The following is a 19344-nucleotide window of genomic DNA, read 5'->3' as shown; positions in this document are numbered from 1 at the left end:
AAACACATCATCCAAAGTGGAGTGCGCCGACCCATTAGACCAAGTACATTTTGGAGGGACATTACCCTTAATATTACCATTTAAAAGTTTAAAGTCCAATGGATCGAGCATAGAGTGCACTAACCTCCCTCTATTTCGAGCAATCTCCAAACCATTGTGAGAATCGTCTAAACAATCTCTATTAAAATCACCCAATATAATTATCCAATTATCTTGGACCAACATTTATGTCACAAGCACAATTAAAATCACATCAAAAAATCCAATAACTCAGTTGAAGAGGGAATAAAATAAACATTCAGCACAATCAGCATAATGGAGAAAACAAAAATGCTGACAGTGGTGCACACCTGGTAACAATTGATATAGAAATTCAAATCATCATTATATGTACAGAAGAGCTGGTTTAAGAATTTAAAGGTGCGGGGGAGGAAAAAAGGCCTTGGCACAAAGCCTAAATCAGAAAAGAGAAAATAGAAGAGGACCCAAAAAGTGGGGCCCTCCCGTCCCCTGCACACTGTTTACTGATGCCACATAGGGCCTTCAAATATATGGATATAGATATATAACAGCAGTTTGTTAGTTGAGCATATAACAATTTATTTGGCAAAGAGGAAAACAAAATTTGCCAAAAGGCACATTCTGTTGTACAAAGTAATTCGTGACGTTTAACATATTAAAACAAATTGCGAAGAAGCAATAAATGATGGAGAGGTGATGCTGTCCAATTGTGGAGTGGCCGACGCGTTTCGAGGGTAACCTCTTCTTCATAAGGGCCCAATTGAACTGTTGACAACATTTCAAGGAGACAAAAAGTAAAATCTTTTATTTTATTTCCATAACAGTCAAGGACTGACTGACAAGCTGTACATAACTCGGGATGCTAGCGAGATGGTGAAGAGCAGAATACTGGAGATCTAGTATGGTGAAAAGAGTGAACTAACAGATCAAAGAGAAACACTCTATACTAATAGCTAAACACATAACAAAGGAGATGTATTGTGTGAGATCCACCTACATGGTGGGATCTAGAAAATGGCGTGATGAAGAGTCAGACAGATCGAGATAAGCCAAAAGCGGTAGTGGGTTCTAAATAGCAAGGACCACCCTTGAATAGTGAAAAAGCTGAGTCAATATGGGGAGCGTGTTTAAGAAAAAACCATACCCCTCCTGTGGACGGAGAAAGAATAACTCCAAAAGAGCGCTACTGAATAAAATAAATAATACTTAAAATAAACCGGAATTGGTTTTAAAGAATGCACTCACTCGAGTTGCGGGACGAGTAGCCAAGGCAACAGGGGCATCCGTGTGGTCAACAAGTATTCGAAACAATTATACGATGCAGGGCATCTGCAAAGAGACACGTACTGCTGGCACCTAAGTGGGGACATATACATTTCTGTTATACTGGAGAAAAATAAACCTGGGGTCTCCCAACCGGGCAAAGGGACCCAAGTAGCGGTAGCTTACCTGTACAGTGCGGGGAACACTGTTAGTGGAAACTGAAACCGGCAGGCAGTGGCTCCGCGCGGTCGTAACCTAGGGAACGAGCTGTGCTGGGGACACGCCGTCAGACGTAGAAAGGAAACTAAATAATAAACATAGAAAAGGGCATAGAAGCCGGTGAGTGAGGAATATGGAGGCCATCATGCAATGGCGCATAGTGCAAGCGTACTCATAGGGACTGACCAGAGATCAGGATAAATAAGAAAAGTAGAGTTAATATGTTCCATAATGAAACATAAGAATTCTGGTGTTCACCATCGCAACGCATTTTATAATTTTGGTTCTAATGGAACAGAAATTTGTGAATAGTACAATAATCGTTACAGTCATGATAGATAGCACAAATGGTACATGCAGTTTACTCTTAATAGTCCAAAACAAATCATGTAGAGTCATGAGGCTACTCATTATATAGTGAGACAAATATAATTCAATGGCAAGGGGATAAAAGATTGCGATGTAGCCTATTACTCATACAAGGTTCGAACGAATGGAGAGATGGTTCAATTGGTCATTCGTGAACAGGTGCAAACATTTAAGTGAATATAGGCAAGTCAAACATAGGAAAATACAGTTCCCTTGAAGAAAACATCAAAGTCACAACACTTGTAATGACAAAGAAAAAAATTTTTTTTAAGGTCCGGGATACTGACACTTGTGTATAGTAGTTGGCGATGTAACATGTGAGTTTCACAATTCACTATAGAAAGCAACTCAAAGAGAATTCATCATTCAGACCCTTAGGTTGCAAAGTGTCAAGTGTGTGGATCCAGTACTTCTCTCGCTGTGACAACAGGGATTGGTAATTGCCACCTCTGTGTGGACGTTTGACAATTTCTATGACTTGAAATTTAATTTGTGCAATCGTATGTTGGAATTCGATGAAGTGCCTTGCCACTGGGGATCTGAGATTCTTACATCTGATGGTGGATTTGTGTTCTGACCATCTTTCTTTGACGGGTCTTGTGGTTTGTCCTATGTATAATTTACCACAGGGACATTTCAATGAGTAGATGACACCTGCGGAGAGGCAGGTGGAAAAGTCTCTGATTTTGAATTTCTTCCCAGTTTGTGGGTGAGATATCGTTTCACCTTTTATAACATTGTTACAGTTCGTACAGTTCAAGCAGGGAAAGGTACCCTTCTTTATGGTACTCAGTACAAGTTGTTTGTCTTTAGGAGGTCTTTCCGCTCTCACTAGTTTATCTTTGAGATTATGTCCACGTTTAAAGGCCATCATTGGTGCTTTGGGAAATAATTTCAGGAGAGAGGGATCATTGTGTAGTATGGTCCAATTTTTACGCAGAGTTTTGCTGATTTGGAAACTCTGTCGTGAGTACTTTGAAATGTAGAGTAGCGGTGTGGACTTATCCTTGACTTTAGGGATGCGTAGTTGTTCCTTCGTGAAGGTCTCTGATCTGTTGCGGGCTTCTCCTGTGATAGTATCTGGATACCCCCTAGATCCAAATCGTTCAACTAGAAATGAACATTCTGAGTCAAGGCCTGCTGGGTCTGAGATAATTCTCTTCAATCTTAACATTTGACTGAATGGTAGGCTTTTGAGCATGGGTTTAGGATGGAAACTGCTGAAATGTAAAAGATTATTCACGTCTGTTGGTTTATGGTACACCGTGGTGTCGATGTGACCCTCTTTGATCTGTAAGCTCACATCCAAAAAATGTAATGAAGGGTCCCCTACTTCCATTGTGAATTTGATTGTGTTGTTCACTGAATTCAGATGTTCCAAAAAAAGATCCAATTCATCTCGTGTACCACACCAGATACCGAAGATATCATCTATATAACGTTTCCAGGTCAAGATTTTAAATGACCAAAATGGGTGATCCAACACGTTTTCTTTTTCAAATTTATACATGTAGGTGTTAGCATAAACCGGAGCCATGGCCGACCCCATTGAAGTACCTGATGATTGTACATAGTATTGGCCCTGAAATCTAAAGTAACTGTTGTGAAGAATTATTTCCAGTAATTCCACAATAAATTCTTTGTTCCCTCTTATATGTTCATGATTCAACAGGAGCCAGAGTACAGCATCAACCCCTTCGATGTGGGGAATAGAGGTGTAAAGGCTGCATACATCCATACTAAAGAGAATGCAGCTAGTGTCCAGGGCTATGATTTCTTGTAGACAGTTGAGGAAGTCTGTAGTGTCCTTCAGGTAGGTTGGTATTTCCTGGATTAGAGGTTGAAGTAAACGATCCACATAGATGGCCAATGGGTCAAATATGCTATCAGTTCCCGCAACTATTGGTCTGAGTGGCGGATTAATGTTGTCTTTATGAACCTTTGGTAAGCCATAGAACAAAGGCGTGATTGGATATTTGTTTATAAGGAACTGACTTGTTTTTGAATCAATCCAGTTGTTTTCCAAAGCATTGTCAATAGCTTTCTGGATGATGGCTTTGATTCTAAGTAGTGGATCATTATCAAGTTTTGTGTAAGTAACGGTGTCGTTAAGTAGTTCCAGACATCTCCGTGTGTAGTAGGATGAATCCATGATCACGATTGCCCCACCCTTATCCGCAGGTTTGATAGTTAAATCTTCATCTTTAGCCAGCTGTTCAACATGTTCAAGTTGGCTATTCTTAATATTAACTGGTTTAGTGCTATGGTAATTAATTCTTTTGAGGTCATTAATGACACTCTTCTCGAAGAGATCCAAGATCGAATTTTGAATCTGAGGGTCGAAAGTACTCTTGGGGCGCATCTGTAGGATGTCATCCTCTAGGGCCTGTGATTCTGTATCCAAATCGGATTCGAAAAACATCTTCAATCTTAATTTCCTCAACAATCTGTGAAGACAGATTTTTTCTTCAAATAGTGATGTGTTGCAAGTAGGAACAAAGGAAAGACCACGGTTTAAGATATCAAGTTGGCCACTCGTCAGGTTTTTGCTTGATAGGTTGATGACTAGATTTTCACTTATTTGTATCTTCCTTTTTGTGTTTTTCTTGCCTCGTCGTGTTTTTCTTTTTCTTTTTGTCTGTCTCTCAGGCCTAAAAAAACACCTGTGGTACTAGCAACTGTCCCAGATTGAGATGGTGTAAGGTGGGGAATTGTGGTCCCAGGTGTTGGTACTTGCTGTGGAATTTGTTCTTGTGACTGGTCTTTCGGTATTGGTTCTCCCACACTGCTACTACTACTATCACTCCCTGAGTTGGAGTTGTTAAGATTATTAGCTCGACTTCTGCTGGCGTTTCTGTGATGGTAAAACTCCTGCCAGGTATACACGATATCGTTCAAATAATCGAACGTATCGCGTTTAAACTTACGAAGTTTCCTTTGTTCTATGTCTGCTTTGTAATTGCTCAATTTGGAATTGATATCTTCCAAAAGTTGTGTCAGATCCTCTTTTGACTTGAATTCTGAAAGCTGTATTGTCAGTGCTTCTATGTCTTTGTCGATGGATGTCAATGACTTGGAAAGTTCCTCAATCGTAAGTAAGATCAAGTCAAGTGAACACTTGTTCAGAATTTGATCCCATTTAGCAACAAATGCTTTGCTCTCGCTGCAGAGTGTAGGTCTCAAATATACCCTCAATCCTCTAGGGATTCTCTGTGATTTGTAATATTCCACTAGGGTACTGGCATGTAATTTCTGCGATATCTCGCGTCTAATGAGTTTTTCTAATTGAAAGATTATTTTGTCTGGGCTGACTTTACTCTGTAAAGATTGGTCTGTATCCTTGATGAGAGCTAATATGCGTTTAGCTTCTTCCGCATCAAATGCAAGTGTAGTTGCGTGTTTATCTGTGATCTCGTTGATGCGAGAAAATGACATATTTATAATGAACAAGGTTTATATCAGGGTGCTACCCACTTGGTACGTGCCACACTGGAAGACCAGTACATATGGAGAAAACAAAAATGCTGACAGTGGTGCACACCTGGTAACAATTGATATAGAAATTCAAATCATCATTATATGTACAGAAGAGCTGGTTTAAGAATTTAAAGGTGCGGGGGAGGAAAAAAGGCCTTGGCACAAAGCCTAAATCAGAAAAGAGAAAATAGAAGAGGACCCAAAAAGTGGGGCCCTCCCGTCCCCTGCACACTGTTTACTGATGCCACATAGGGCCTTCAAATATATGGATATAGATATATAACAGCAGTTTGTTAGTTGAGCATATAACAATTTATTTGGCAAAGAGGAAAACAAAATTTGCCAAAAGGCACATTCTGTTGTACAAAGTAATTCGTGACGTTTAACATATTAAAACAAATTGCGAAGAAGCAATAAATGATGGAGAGGTGATGCTGTCCAATTGTGGAGTGGCCGACGCGTTTCGAGGGTAACCTCTTCTTCATAAGGGCCCAATTGAACTGTTGACAACATTTCAAGGAGACAAAAAGTAAAATCTTTTATTTTATTTCCATAACAGTCAAGGACTGACTGACAAGCTGTACATAACTCGGGATGCTAGCGAGATGGTGAAGAGCAGAATACTGGAGATCTAGTATGGTGAAAAGAGTGAACTAACAGATCAAAGAGAAACACTCTATACTAATAGCTAAACACATAACAAAGGAGATGTATTGTGTGAGATCCACCTACATGGTGGGATCTAGAAAATGGCGTGATGAAGAGTCAGACAGATCGAGATAAGCCAAAAGCGGTAGTAGGTTCTAAATAGCAAGGACCACCCTTGAATAGTGAAAAAGCTGAGTCAATATGGGGAGCGTGTTTAAGAAAAAACCATACCCCTCCTGTGGACGGAGAAAGAATAACTCCAAAAGAGCGCTACTGAATAAAATAAATAATACTTAAAATAAACCGGAATTGGTTTTAAAGAATGCACTCACTCGAGTTGCGGGACGAGTAGCCAAGGCAACAGGGGCATCCGTGTGGTCAACAAGTATTCGAAACAATTATACGATGCAGGGCATCTGCAAAGAGACACGTACTGCTGGCACCTAAGTGGGGACATATACATTTCTGTTATACTGGAGAAAAATAAACCTGGGGTCTCCCAACCGGGCAAAGGGACCCAAGTAGCGGTAGCTTACCTGTACAGTGCGGGGAACACTGTTAGTGGAAACTGAAACCGGCAGGCAGTGGCTCCGCGCGGTCGTAACCTAGGGAACGAGCTGTGCTGGGGACACGCCGTCAGACGTAGAAAGGAAACTAAATAATAAACATAGAAAAGGGCATAGAAGCCGGTGAGTGAGGAATATGGAGGCCATCATGCAATGGCGCATAGTGCAAGCGTACTCATAGGGACTGACCAGAGATCAGGATAAATAAGAAAAGTAGAGTTAATATGTTCCATAATGAAACATAAGAATTCTGGTGTTCACCATCGCAACGCATTTTATAATTTTGGTTCTAATGGAACAGAAATTTGTGAATAGTACAATAATCGTTACAGTCATGATAGATAGCACAAATGGTACATGCAGTTTACTCTTAATAGTCCAAAACAAATCATGTAGAGTCATGAGGCTACTCATTATATAGTGAGACAAGTATAATTCAATGGCAAGGGGATAAAAGATTGCGATGTAGCCTATTACTCATACAAGGTTCGAACGAATGGAGAGATGGTTCAATTGGTCATTCGTGAACAATCAGCATAATGGGCCACTGAAAGACCTTCCTCTAAGTTCCCTTCTTGCAGCCATCTAGCACTGGGATATCTAACATTAATGTCTCCTGTAGGCAAATTAGATCAGCCATAGAACACATTTCAAGATTAGTACCCAGGTGATGGAAAGCCTGCGTATTCCATGATACAATTTTGTTGACCCGATTTCTGTGTGTTACCTTTGTACAGCTCTCTTTTGCTTATCGTATAGATTTGCACTATTTAAATCCCATATGTAAATCAAACGGCCAAAAACGAATAAAAGTGTAAAAGCATTGTTGGGTGTCCTGACCCACGTTTAAGCTACCCTGCTACAACATTTGGTGCTGTGGGCTTAGAAAATTCAAGATGGCGGAAAACCCACATGTGCGCTGAAATCCAGGAAAGCTGCGCAGTTTGTGCGCCCACCAAAATGGTTGCCTCACTTGCCACCCACCAGTGCGAGAATGAAAGGCCGGGTTGCCATGAGGGAAATGGGTTGCCAAAGGAAAAACAGTAGCGCCGGTTAGCTTCAAAGCGCTTTAAAACCACCATTGGACTACCCGCACAGTAGTCTGAAACCATTGGGAATGGCAATGCTGATTGCCAAAAGCAAACCCATAACTGTTGGGAATTCATTTCTTAAATCCCAAAAATGGGTGCAGTACCAGTACTCACCACTATCCAAAAGCCGGCGTTTTAAAACCACTCTGTGTGTTTTTCTGAAGGCAAGCAAAATGCCTATTTCAAACCTTGCAACATGTGCAAAATATTCACTGAACACCAGCAGACATTTGGCAGAATGGAGTTTTGTGTGCCTACAAAATCTGGGAAATGAAGAGCCCAAAAACAATGCTTATAACAAAAATGCTATGGAGTCAGCAGCTTAAGCCTAACTACAACTGGATTTAAAACCACCAAAATCGAAAATGTTAAATTAAATGAGTGACCTATGTTTGGTGTCACATGCCTTTGTAACTGTTGAAATGTCATAGTTTTGCGCTTAGAATCAGCATTCTAGCTGCATGTGTAAAATTACAAGTTATTTTAAAAGCAACAAAAAGTTAGCTGAAGGTCTGGCTTAAGGAACTTGATTTTGCCTAGCAACTACCCATCAGCAGTGAAACTTGAGTCACCACTGTGTTCCCAGGCCAACCTTCCTTTTGCTGCCCAGGCTAAGGATATGCCATCTATCTGATAATTGAATTTCCTGTGCTCTGCCAGAGAGTGAACAAAGCCCTCTCCACTCAGGCAAAGGTTTTTTATTACAGACGTCGTAAAAAGTGGCTTCCTCCTGGAGAAGCTGGGAGGAGCACTGCCTGTGAGAAGCAAGCTGGCTTGGCAGAAACTGGAAAGACTGGTTTCTGTACCATGTGACCTGAAAAGACACACCCCTGCAGCAAGGATATGGTTTTATAAAAAGGGGGATAATTCATAGAGCGGACATGTGAAAATTTTATAAATGATACCATAATTCTTGTGATTTTTCTGCCCACAGTTTAAGACGTGGTAGGAACCGGTGGTATGTTCAGGGGGGTTTTAGCGGAAAAGTGGATATTACTCTAAATGTGTGCATGTTAAAAATCTGAAACTTCATCAGTTAATGTCCCTACCCCCTGCACACATGTATGTAAAGTTGGGTCCATGTCGGAAATTGAAAAAGCAGTTAAAAAGTGAAATATGTGCCAGTTCTGAATGCAAGCTCCCAGGAAGAGCAGAGTTTGAACAGGGGATACCTCCTGTAATGCATGATGGGTGCATATGATTTTAAAACAATATGTACCTCTGCAAATATGTATTTGTTTCAAATCTAGATTTGTGTGTAAGTTGACAGGAGGAGTGGACTTTCTGCAGGCTGTAAAATGACATCAATCTGACTCACAGTTCAGTTTGCCAATCAAGCGGAGGAATGGAAGTTTGACCAATTAGAAGCTGAGAGAGAGGTAGGGTCAGTGATGCTAGAACACACCCACATTCTAAACACATAAAAGCAGACAGACAGGACAGATAGGGACTTTCCAAATCCATTTGCAGCGGGACGCTCTGCCGGAAAAATCCATACTTACCTCCATCAACCTCCAGAAAGCCAAACTAGAGACTTCAATCTATCCAGAACTAAGAGACCAGACCAGAGGGAGAAAGCAGTGCTGTGCCCAGAGAGTGACCAGAGCCCAGTCTAAAACCCTGACCAGATCCATGGCGAGGCCCATTTCACCCAAGAATATAGTGTGAGTACCTAGCAAAACTCAGAACCAATCTCCTAGTTAAAATCATATAATTCAATCTATTTAACCTAAGTAGAACTGCCTCCTAGCTGTCACCTGTCATTCTAGCTGCAAAAATTTGTCACTTGTCATTTTGAAAAAGTGTGCGTTTAAAATTTACAAAACCAAAAACGACCTTTACTAAATTACTCATATCTCCGCAACCGTTTGGGCTAGAGACTTGCAATAACTTTCATTTGGAAGCTGAGATCCCAGGCTTTTCTAGGACCCCAAAACGGTAGAGATAGTCCTTGCGGTTCCTTTGTAATAGCGCTCGGCGCATCCGCGAATTTTACCGCGATTTGCAATTTCTTCACATGTAAAAACTGCTGCTGTTTGCTTTCCATTGGCCAGAAATTCGTTTAACCTGCTAACTATCCCTGCATCATTGCTAGTGTGAGCCTGGACTAATATTAACTAGATACCACTCACCCTGAACCTCTATAAGGGAATTAAAAGCAAATTTAGCATATTTCTCATTCATTGCCAGCACATATCCAAGCATTGCCTGTGTTTTCAAAACTCCTATCTGTTTTCTGTAAGCTTGCTGGGATTGAACTGAATTACAGTTGATTGCATTTCTGAGGACTGTGTGTTTTCCTTCCATTTCCTTGCATTGCATAAAGAGGGGGGGAGGGAATAGCCCGAGAAAAGTGATTACATTGTCTGGTTGAATCATATTGCGTATTTTCTGTACTGCATTCATTGAATATTGCATCCACCTGAGCTACATAAAGCATCCTCTACCACATTATACTTTTGTTCCTATTTACCAGTGTGCTACCTTATCCATTTCAGGTCAACTCATTAGTCATTATAAAGAAGTGTGCTAGTGCCAGATTCTCCGTTGTTAATATTTACCATATCAGATTAAGTGTGATATTCAATTATTAATTTATTATAAAGTGTGATATATATATTTTAATTTATCAAATAAACCTTTTAAACTTGCAAAACAGAACTACTTCTTGGCTCAGTGGGGTCAGGGGGATTCCAAGAGAGGGGTGTTATACAAGGGTAGTCATCCAGAACGCATGAACTGGACCTAAAGATATATCAATAAGGGTTTTCATTCAGTATTCTAGACTAGGCGTTAACTTGGCTGTAGTGCTGAATTGAATCCTCTTACAAAGTGGGGGCTCGAGCCGAGACGTTGGGTTAGATTTACCATTTGTGCAGATTAATACAGTGTGCTAACTGACGGGATACATACATCCAGTCGGATCACCACGCTGCATTACGCTGTGAAGCATTCCTCAAAAGGGACACTCCAAGAAAAGTTCTGTTCTGCAAAAATAAAATACAAACTTCTGTAAGTCAGGACAGAGACCAATCTCTAGAATGACGACCTTAGTAGACATGAAAATAGCCAGAGAGCACCTCTTGCATAAGCTATTTGTGAGAGGTGAATGGACCGAACAGGGCCAGGATGTGTGGTTGCAGGCCATCACACAACAGGTCACTGAAACAGGGTCAGATATATATAGAGATCAGGGTCCCTTACATGTGGCCCTGAGTGAACTATATATGGCTCCTAAAGCCAAAGAGGAACACAATAAGATTGCCAGGATAGCAGCATACCTGTACCTATACGTTGGAGACATGCAGGATAGATGTGCGGAAAGCCAAAATCTGGCAAATAGGCAACAGATGGCATTACAGAAGGCCCAATCTGATCTGGACTCTTCTGAGCAGAGGCTGCAGAGGAGCCAGGAGTCAGAAAATGACAGCAGACGGTACATCACTAAAATAAAGGAGGATATGGATGTGCTGCAAAAGGAAAAGTCAGAACAGGATACCAGATTTCTGGCCCTACAGAAGGAGCACCAAGACAGTTTGGACTCCTTACTGCAGAGCCAGAAAAAGCTGGAGCAACAATTAGACTTTAACAGGGCATGCACGGAGCAGGTAGCCACCCTGCAAAGTCATCTAGATAGAGTGAAGGTAGAGAGCAACAAGCTGATCTTGAAAGACCTGGATACCCAGGCAGAGTTTGATGAGGAGCGCCAAAAAGCTGGTGCCCTTCAACGGCAAAGGGACGACCTGGCGGCACAAATGCAGGCTCTTAGTCAGGAAAGAGACGCCTTAGGCCAGGAAGTCTGCCATTTAAAAAGGAAAATGGAAGAAAATCACCTGGCCCACCAGGGGCTGGGTGACCTCCAAAAAGAAAACCAGAACTTGGTAGAGCACACCAGAAGGGTGGAGGATGCTCTAGCAAGAAAGGAGCAGGCCAATAGGGACACAGCTCAGGAGGTAACCCTCCTGCAGCAAAGACTGGCCCAGTTCTCCAGGACCAACCAGGAAGCACAGAGGGAAAATGAGGCCCTCTGTCAACACAATGATAGGCTCCAGCAACAGGTAGCGATGCAGGAGAAACTGATAGAGTCGAGTAAGGCCTTAACAGAGGAACTGAAAGCACAAATGCAGGCTCTTGCATTGCAACAGGGAGCAGGGGCGGATAGAGATGAGGTCCGCTGGGAAAGAGAGACTCCTGACCATAACCGCAGGAGCCCTAACACCAGGGGCCTTCATCTTCCCCAGTCCCTGGACTCTACCACCCCCGTGTCCCCTGGCGCACATGAGCACAGGGCCACCGGGATGGCAGATTACTATCCAGCTAAGAGTATGGGGCTCATAGGCCAGTACCACTCAGGAATGGAGGGGTGGGCATCCGGGTATGGGCACCCAAGTACAATACAGTTCAGTGGGGAACCCCAGGAGAGTAGGCCCATTAAGGGCATCCTGAAAACCTCTGCCCAGTTAGGTCAGTGGAGGGGGTACCCATCAAATCCTGACAGCAAGGAGGAATCTGAAGACTCCTCTGAACTGCGCAGGACACAGGAGACCAGGTCCCCACATTCTGCCAGCCATTCCCAGGCTCGCAGAATCCGGGAAAACCTGGAAGAACAGACGGGAACCTCTGGGAGCAGTGCCTCTGAGTCCGACGAAGAATGGACAAGGGTTACCCGAACCAAAAAGGCCAATAAGGCAAAAAGGGCCTTGCTCAAGGACCCCTTAAAGCAGATTAAGGCGATCAGGAGCGTCATCACGCCTTACCATAAGAACGCTAAGTATTCTGTTTGGGAGCACTTAGAGTTGTTTGAACAAATGATGGAGACTTTCCATTTGAAGGACAGCCAAAGCTGCATTCAATATGTAAAGTGGACCTTCTCCCCGGAATACTCCAGTTTCTTTGCGGGGCTGGAGGACCAAAATCATTTAAGATGGTCCACCTATAAGGCGGCCATCCTGAAACATTTTTCTGTTCACAGAAATCCTCAAGAGGCTCGCAAGGCAGCCTACAATTTGCAATGTGGGGAGGATCAGGCCCCACAAGAATTTGTGCAGGAGTTAAAGCGGGCTTTTGCACAGACCACAAGAAGGGTGCGCACGGATAGCCGTGAATTTATAAACACGTTTTTCCATGCCTTGCCCAAATATATCATGACCCAGCTCGTGAGGGATTTTCACGAGAAAAGATCTTTAGACTGGGTCATTGAACAGGCTACCCGCATCTATGAGGTGCAGAAGCCCATAGAAAATAAAAGCAATGCCCAGAAAAACCCCAAAGCCAACAGCACCCCTGCTGCTGCCAAGGTGGCAGAGGTAAAGGTCACCCCCGTTTTGGATTTGGAGATGGGGGGGCCTAAAAACCTACCTGCACCTAATAATGCTAGGCCCAGGAGGTCCTCGGGTCAGTCACAGACAGGGAGCCAGGGAGGCAGCCCCACAAATGGGGTCCCTCGCTCTCCTGACTATGTAAGTCCTCGCTACAAAGGTAACAGACCCATCCTGGGTTATGTGTGGACTCCTCCAGCCCAAGGGGGGGGATCCAGCCAAGCACCTAACCCAGGGAACTTCCCTCCAAACTTCCCACAGGAGGGCAGAAATTTACCAAACCCTGGGCAGAACTTTTTCCCCAGATATCCACCCGACTTCCAACCCCAAAATCATCCATCCTTCTTTCCTCAATTCCCTGAGCCCAGACCACTGAATCCGGGAGAGGGGAGGCCAAGGGTGGAGGGGTACCAAAATCTTCCCAACCAGGGGTACTACCAGAGGAGGGACAGCTACCCTTCCCGGGATCAGCCCAGGGGAGAAAACAGGGCCCCGTATCAGCCTGAGCGGGTTTCCCAGTTAGAGCGCCAGGTTCAAAACATGGCGCGGGATATGGGTCATATACTGAGGGCACAGCAGAACCCTCAGATCAGCATGCCGGCGCAGAACGCACCCAACTCTGGACCTGGTGCTCCAGAACAATGACGGGGGCAGCACCCCGATAAATCACCGGTTCCCAGGGAGGAGGCACAAAGGGAAGGGGGGTGTAAAGCCTTGGAGGAAGCTTCCTTCCTCACTTGTAAACAGCCCCTGGAAACCCAGGAACCGGAAACAAAATCTCTTGCCCCTGAAAGTCTGCCTCCTAAGGAGCAGAGGGGGGGTAGGAGAAACAAAAGACCCAAACAGACTCAGTTTGAGGAGGAGGTACAGATCTTCCAATTTGAGGGAGAGGGATCCTCAGAGGATCCTGGGAAAAGGATCTTCTCCTTCAGAGAGGGGGGAACTCCTCCCAAAGAAAAATGGGTCCCTAGGGATGCAAATCCAGACTGGGGAGATGTGGAGACTGAGCTACCGCCGCCCACCATCTCATCCCAGAACCAACAGCAAGAAAATCCCCTGGTTCAAACCCATCCTGGCGACTGCCTCCAAAAAAGGGGGGGCGGCCCAGAAACGGAGCCAGGGGAACCCACAATGGCTCTGATCTCCAGTTGCAAATTTTTTCTTTCAGATTCCCAAGACTCTCCACAGAATTCTGCCCAAATCTCCTCGCTAGCGATGTCCAAAACCAGAAAATTAGCCCACCAGTTGTCCAAAAATGTACATTATCTGTGCCCCCTTGAGGAGAAGGAGGGAAGATATTATGCCCCGGTACAAGTACAGGGGCAGGGTACAATCTCAGCACTGGTGGACACTGGATCTCAAGCTACCCTTCTGTCCAGAAGGGCCTTTGACGAACTGAATGCAGGAAGGGGAGAGAATTACCAAATTCCTCTCACCTCTCTTCCTGGACAACTGCAGAACTTTGACGGGAAGGAAATTCCCGTCGAGGGGACGGCAGACTTGGACATTAAGATCGGGCGACACAAGTTGAAACACCCGGTCATAGTTGTGACCCCAGAGGGCACCCCTTGTTTACTAGGGAATGACCTCCTGAGAAGGTTGTCACCCCTAATAGATTGCGTAAACAAGGTCCTCTGGACCCAGACTAGCCGACCAATAAAATTAAAACAGAGTGCCAACCATGTTAGTTTAAACGGCACATGCCACATGGTTGAACAAAAATCTGACCAAGTAGAATTTCACTTCCAGAATAGCCAAATTCCAGACGTGACAGTAATAGCAGTAGGACAACAGACTGGTGATGGGGGGTCCTCTCTATTTCTGAAAATCAACCTTCCTTCCAGTCTAAAGTGGTACTCCACGCTGGAAGGAAACACTCTGAAATTCTATACCAATCCACAATCTGAAACTCCCACTCCTATAGTACAGAAAGATGTGAAATCAGCTCAAAGCCTGGCTGATATTCAGCAAATTGGAGAGCAGTTGTTCATCCCTGTTCAGTTAAATGATGGGAAGGACTCTGTTCTCGCTCGAGTGTGTGTGAACAACGGTAAGAGCTTCATCAGCGAAGCCATGTTCCGCCAACTCCCAAAAGATCCAGCCATTCCCACCTTCAAACTGATAGACAAATGGGAAATGGACCTGGAAGTACCTAATTCCAAACATCTCCTGCCAAGCAGGTGTATGCTCAAAATCTCCATTGGCAACAAGAGCATAGTCCACAATTGTTGGGTCGTGCGAGACGTCCCTGCCGCCTTTTACTTAGGCAGTGACATTCTCAATCGCTTTGCCATTAGTTTGGACCTAATAAACTTCAAAGCTTGGTCCCGATTAGCGGATAATCCCATGGGCTTTGATGATCCAGAAAAAGCATTTAGGTCAGCTCAATTGCTACCTTATGCAGTTGAAATTCAGGTTAAAGAGGAAGTCACCATCCCAGAAAGGACCCGACAATTCTCCCTGGAAGTGAAAGTTAAAAGGGGACAAGAGTTGAAAAACCCTGATGCTTACATACATCTAAATGCTTCTCTCCAACAGCAAGGGTTGGGGGTAAACCCGACTCCATTAGTCAACATAGAACATGACCCCATTCTAATAGAGGTGGATAACAGCGACTTAAAGAGTATTACTCTAGCCGCAGGCACCATTATTGGAATGGCGGTTGATGACCGACATTTCTCCATTGATCTTGTAAATGAACTGTTAGGACCCATCCCCAAGGACTGTTTTGACAGTGACAGTGATGACAACGCAACACCAGACAGGATTTTTACCCGGCATGGGGGGAACTTCCTGGTGTACACTTCCTGCCCCTATGGTAAGGAAGATGTGACCTGTGACTTCAGGAGGGATGAGGTGATTTTCCAGGTCCATGAGGGCTGCCTTTCCCACCTGAAGCCTCCGGTCCAAATCAGCACTCTGACCAGGGACTTCTCCACCCAGCTGGAGGAGGCCGCGGAGATAGCCAAACCAGAAGTCTTTCCAGGCTTCAGGCAGATGGTGGAAGAGAGAGTCAACCTAGCTGATGCCTGTGTGACTCTGGAACAAAAGCAAAAGTTGAAACAAGTTTTCTTGGATTTCCAAGATCTCTTTGCGGTAGACTCATATGACTGTGGTCGCACCGACATCCACACCACAACAATCCCCACGGACCCTGGCATGACTCCAGTGTTTGTGAAGCAATATCGCTTGCCTCTCGCATCAATGGAGTCCCTTACTGAAATAATTAAGAACCTTGAGTCCCGGGGAATAATCCGTCCCGTCCACAGCACTTTCAATAATCCGGTGCTGGGAATATTGAAGCCAAACGGCCAGTGGAGACTCTGTGCCGACCTCAGGGAGCTCAACAAACGGGTCCATACTTCCCGATGGCCTCTGCCCTACATTGACCAAGGGCTGGCCCAGATCCAGGGGTCACAGGTATTCACTGCAATAGACCTGACCAATGGATACTGGACTGTGCCTGTCAGTAAGGAGGACCAATACAAGCTGGCTTTTACCTTTGGGGGCCAGCAGTACACCTGGACCCGGACTCCCTTCGGATACCTCAACTCCGGCAATGAATTCAACATTTTTCTACACAAGGCCATGCCTGACTTGGGTGCAAGGGGTAACTTGGCTTATGTAGATGATGTCCTCATCAAAAGTTCATCTGTGGAGGAACACATAGCAGAGATCCGTTATGTTCTGACACAGTTGAGGGCCGCCGGAGCAAAACTTTCCTTTCAGAAAGCACAGTGGTGTAGAACCCGTGTTAATTTCTTGGGGCATGAGATTACTCCTCAGGGCCTCTGTCCCCAGGAAAAGAAAGTGGAAGCACTTCAGAAACTGAAAGACCCCACAACTCTGCGGGAACTAAGGAGCCTCCTTGGACTGACTAATTACAGCAGAAAGTTCATTGAGGGCTATGCAGAGATCACCAGACCCCTGATTCATCTCCTGAAGGGGGGGGTCAAGTGGGAATGGGGTCCAGAACAAGCCGAGGCGGTAAAACAACTCAAAAGAAGCCTCTCACAAGCGCCTTGCCTAGCTTACCCTGTCAGAAACAAGGAGTTCTTCCTGGAGACGGGGTTCTCTGATACGTGCTTGACGGCAGTATTATACCAAAAGCATGACAAGGTCAATAAAGTAATCTCCTATGCGAGCAAAACTTTATCCTCTGTGGAGGAAAAATTCAACGATTGTGAGAAGGCACTCCTGGCAACGGTGTGGGCATTGAAGAATTACCGCCCGTTTATCCAGGGGGAACACATCATAGTGGAGACTCCACACCAGCCTCTGCAATATCTCCAAAGTGACAGAATCCGGGCCGGAAATGTGAGTAATTCCCGAATTACTTCCTGGATTCTGTCAATGCAAGGCTTTCCTGTGGAGGTCAGATATGGCCAAAACAAGAAGAGTCCCCTCGCGCAAGGTCTGGCTGACTTGCATGATTGTGCCAGAGAAAACTGTCTCGAGGACGAAAGTCTAAAAATAAAGGACAACATGGAGGCATACCTTAATTCCCCACACAAAGTCTTTGAAGAAGACAAGTGTGAGGGAATGCCCACTGTCTATGTGGATGGATGCTCTTACCATGTTGACTACAACGGGGAGAAAGAACTAGTGGCCGGCGTAGGGAATGCATGGGTGAATGAGTCCCCAGAACCCTCCGCCGGATTCAAAATTGGTCCCCGAAGTAGTCAGGTGGCAGAATTGATGGCTGTGCATCAGGCCATCCTCACTGCTGTCCAACATCAACTCCACGAACTGGTCATAATCACAGATTCGGATTATGTACGGAACGGGTTCGTGGAGCACCTGGTTAATTGGAAAACCAGAGGCATGTTATGTGCTAACAACAAACCCTTGAAACATGGGAAGTTGATCCAAAACATTGATGATCTGGTCAACTCGAATGAGATGACCATCTATTGGAAAAAGATCAAGGGTCATTCCAAAGTAGAGGGACCAGACAAAACTGGAAATGACTTAGCTGATCAGCTGGCCAAAACCGGGGCCATCCAAGGGGATCTAATTGAGATTGAGTCCCTGTTGGGGGAAATCCAGGTCACTGCTATCACTAGGTCCCAGACCAATGCTCACAACGACCTTTCAATTGCACAATGGAGTAAGGAGACCCCTGATGCTGATTTGATTACTGCTCAGAAGGGGGATCCAATAATTGGTAAATTTTACCAGCACCTTGAGGACCCTGAGAACTTTCCCCTGACGGATACCGATTACATTGGGAAAGAGGACCTAAGAGTGTTGATGAAATGTCCAAAAATGTTCCGAATCCAAGACGGTTTGCTGGTAAGGAAATCCAAAGCTGGCCACGATCAGTGGGTGGTTCCTACCTCATTCCGAAGCCTGATGTTAAGTCACGCCCATGATGCGGCCACGGCCGGTCACAGGGGGTTTCACACAACATTGGAAATCTTAAGAGAGGTTGCCTACTGGCCACACATGGGGCAGGACCTCGACCAATACTTGAAGGGGTGTCTTGTGTGTGCACAATTTCAGCCATCATCCCTCACGCACCGGGCGCCTTTACAAAAGAGGGGAATGACACTGCCATGGTCAGATTTACAAATCGACTTTGTAGGCCCTGTGATTCGCTCGGCTAGGGGGAATAAGTACATGTTGACCGTGACATGCTTGTTTACCAAGTGGGTGGAATGTCTCCCAGCCCCAAATTGCAAGGCAGAAACTGCAGCGGCCTTGATGATTAACCACATCTTTTCCCGTTTTGGTCTACCTCAAAGGATTGAGTCAGACAGAGGTAGCCACTTCACCAGTGAAGTAATGACAAAGATGTGGGAGATACTGGGGGTCAAGAGAAAGCTGCATATTGCTTATAGACCAGCTTCTTCTGGGGCAGTAGAGAGACATAACCGGACAATTGTGAGCATATTAAAGAAGTTTGTGGCAGATTCTGGGCCAAGTTGGGATATCCGATTACCTCTGGTCCTAATGGCTATCAGATCTACCCCTTCATCTGCAACCAAAATGTCACCATTTGAGTTGATGACTGGGCGCAAGATGGTGCTTCCTCAGCATTTGCTCTATAGGACCCAAGAGCAGACACTGATAAATGCCTCCACTACTCATGAGTATGTAGAGAATTTAAGGAAACACCTCCAACATGCTTTTGCTTATGCTCAGCGGAATCTAGAAAGATCGACTGATAGCATGAAGACCCATTATGACCTGAAAACTTCCAAGAAGGAATATCAGGTGGGAGACCGGGTCTATCTATACAACTTCCAAAGGAACCAGGCCAAGCAGCGCAAATTTTTGCCTACATGGAAAGGACCCTTTGAGATCGTCGATAAGATCTCCCCTGTGGCCTACAAGATCCGCATCCCCAAAGGCGGTTCAGCAGAGGGG

At 44.7% G+C, this 19344-nt stretch overlaps 2 long non-coding RNA genes across 2 annotated transcripts; both read right to left on the bottom strand.

Annotated features, from left to right (window-relative positions):
• Positions 1-575: 575 nt before the first annotated feature.
• On the bottom strand, positions 576-1918 carry LOC138453261 (uncharacterized). Its single transcript, XR_011260386.1, has 3 exons — positions 1471-1918; positions 1267-1377; positions 576-786 (listed from the first exon to the last, which is right to left on the bottom strand). It is a non-coding gene; the product is annotated as an uncharacterized lncRNA (long non-coding RNA).
• Positions 1919-5638: 3720 nt separating this feature from the next.
• LOC138453260 (uncharacterized) lies at positions 5639-7081 on the bottom strand. Its single transcript, XR_011260385.1, has 3 exons — positions 6534-7081; positions 6330-6440; positions 5639-5849 (listed from the first exon to the last, which is right to left on the bottom strand). It is a non-coding gene; the product is annotated as an uncharacterized lncRNA (long non-coding RNA).
• Between the last annotated feature and the right edge of the window lie 12263 nt (positions 7082-19344).

The sequence above is a fragment of the Ambystoma mexicanum genome, chromosome 4p, assembly GCF_040938575.1.
Source record: "Ambystoma mexicanum isolate Mex_15411 chromosome 4p, UKY_AmexF1_1, whole genome shotgun sequence".
NCBI classification, from domain to species: Eukaryota; Metazoa; Chordata; class Amphibia; order Caudata; family Ambystomatidae; genus Ambystoma; species Ambystoma mexicanum.
This window is presented reverse-complemented; position numbering and strand designations above follow the sequence as displayed.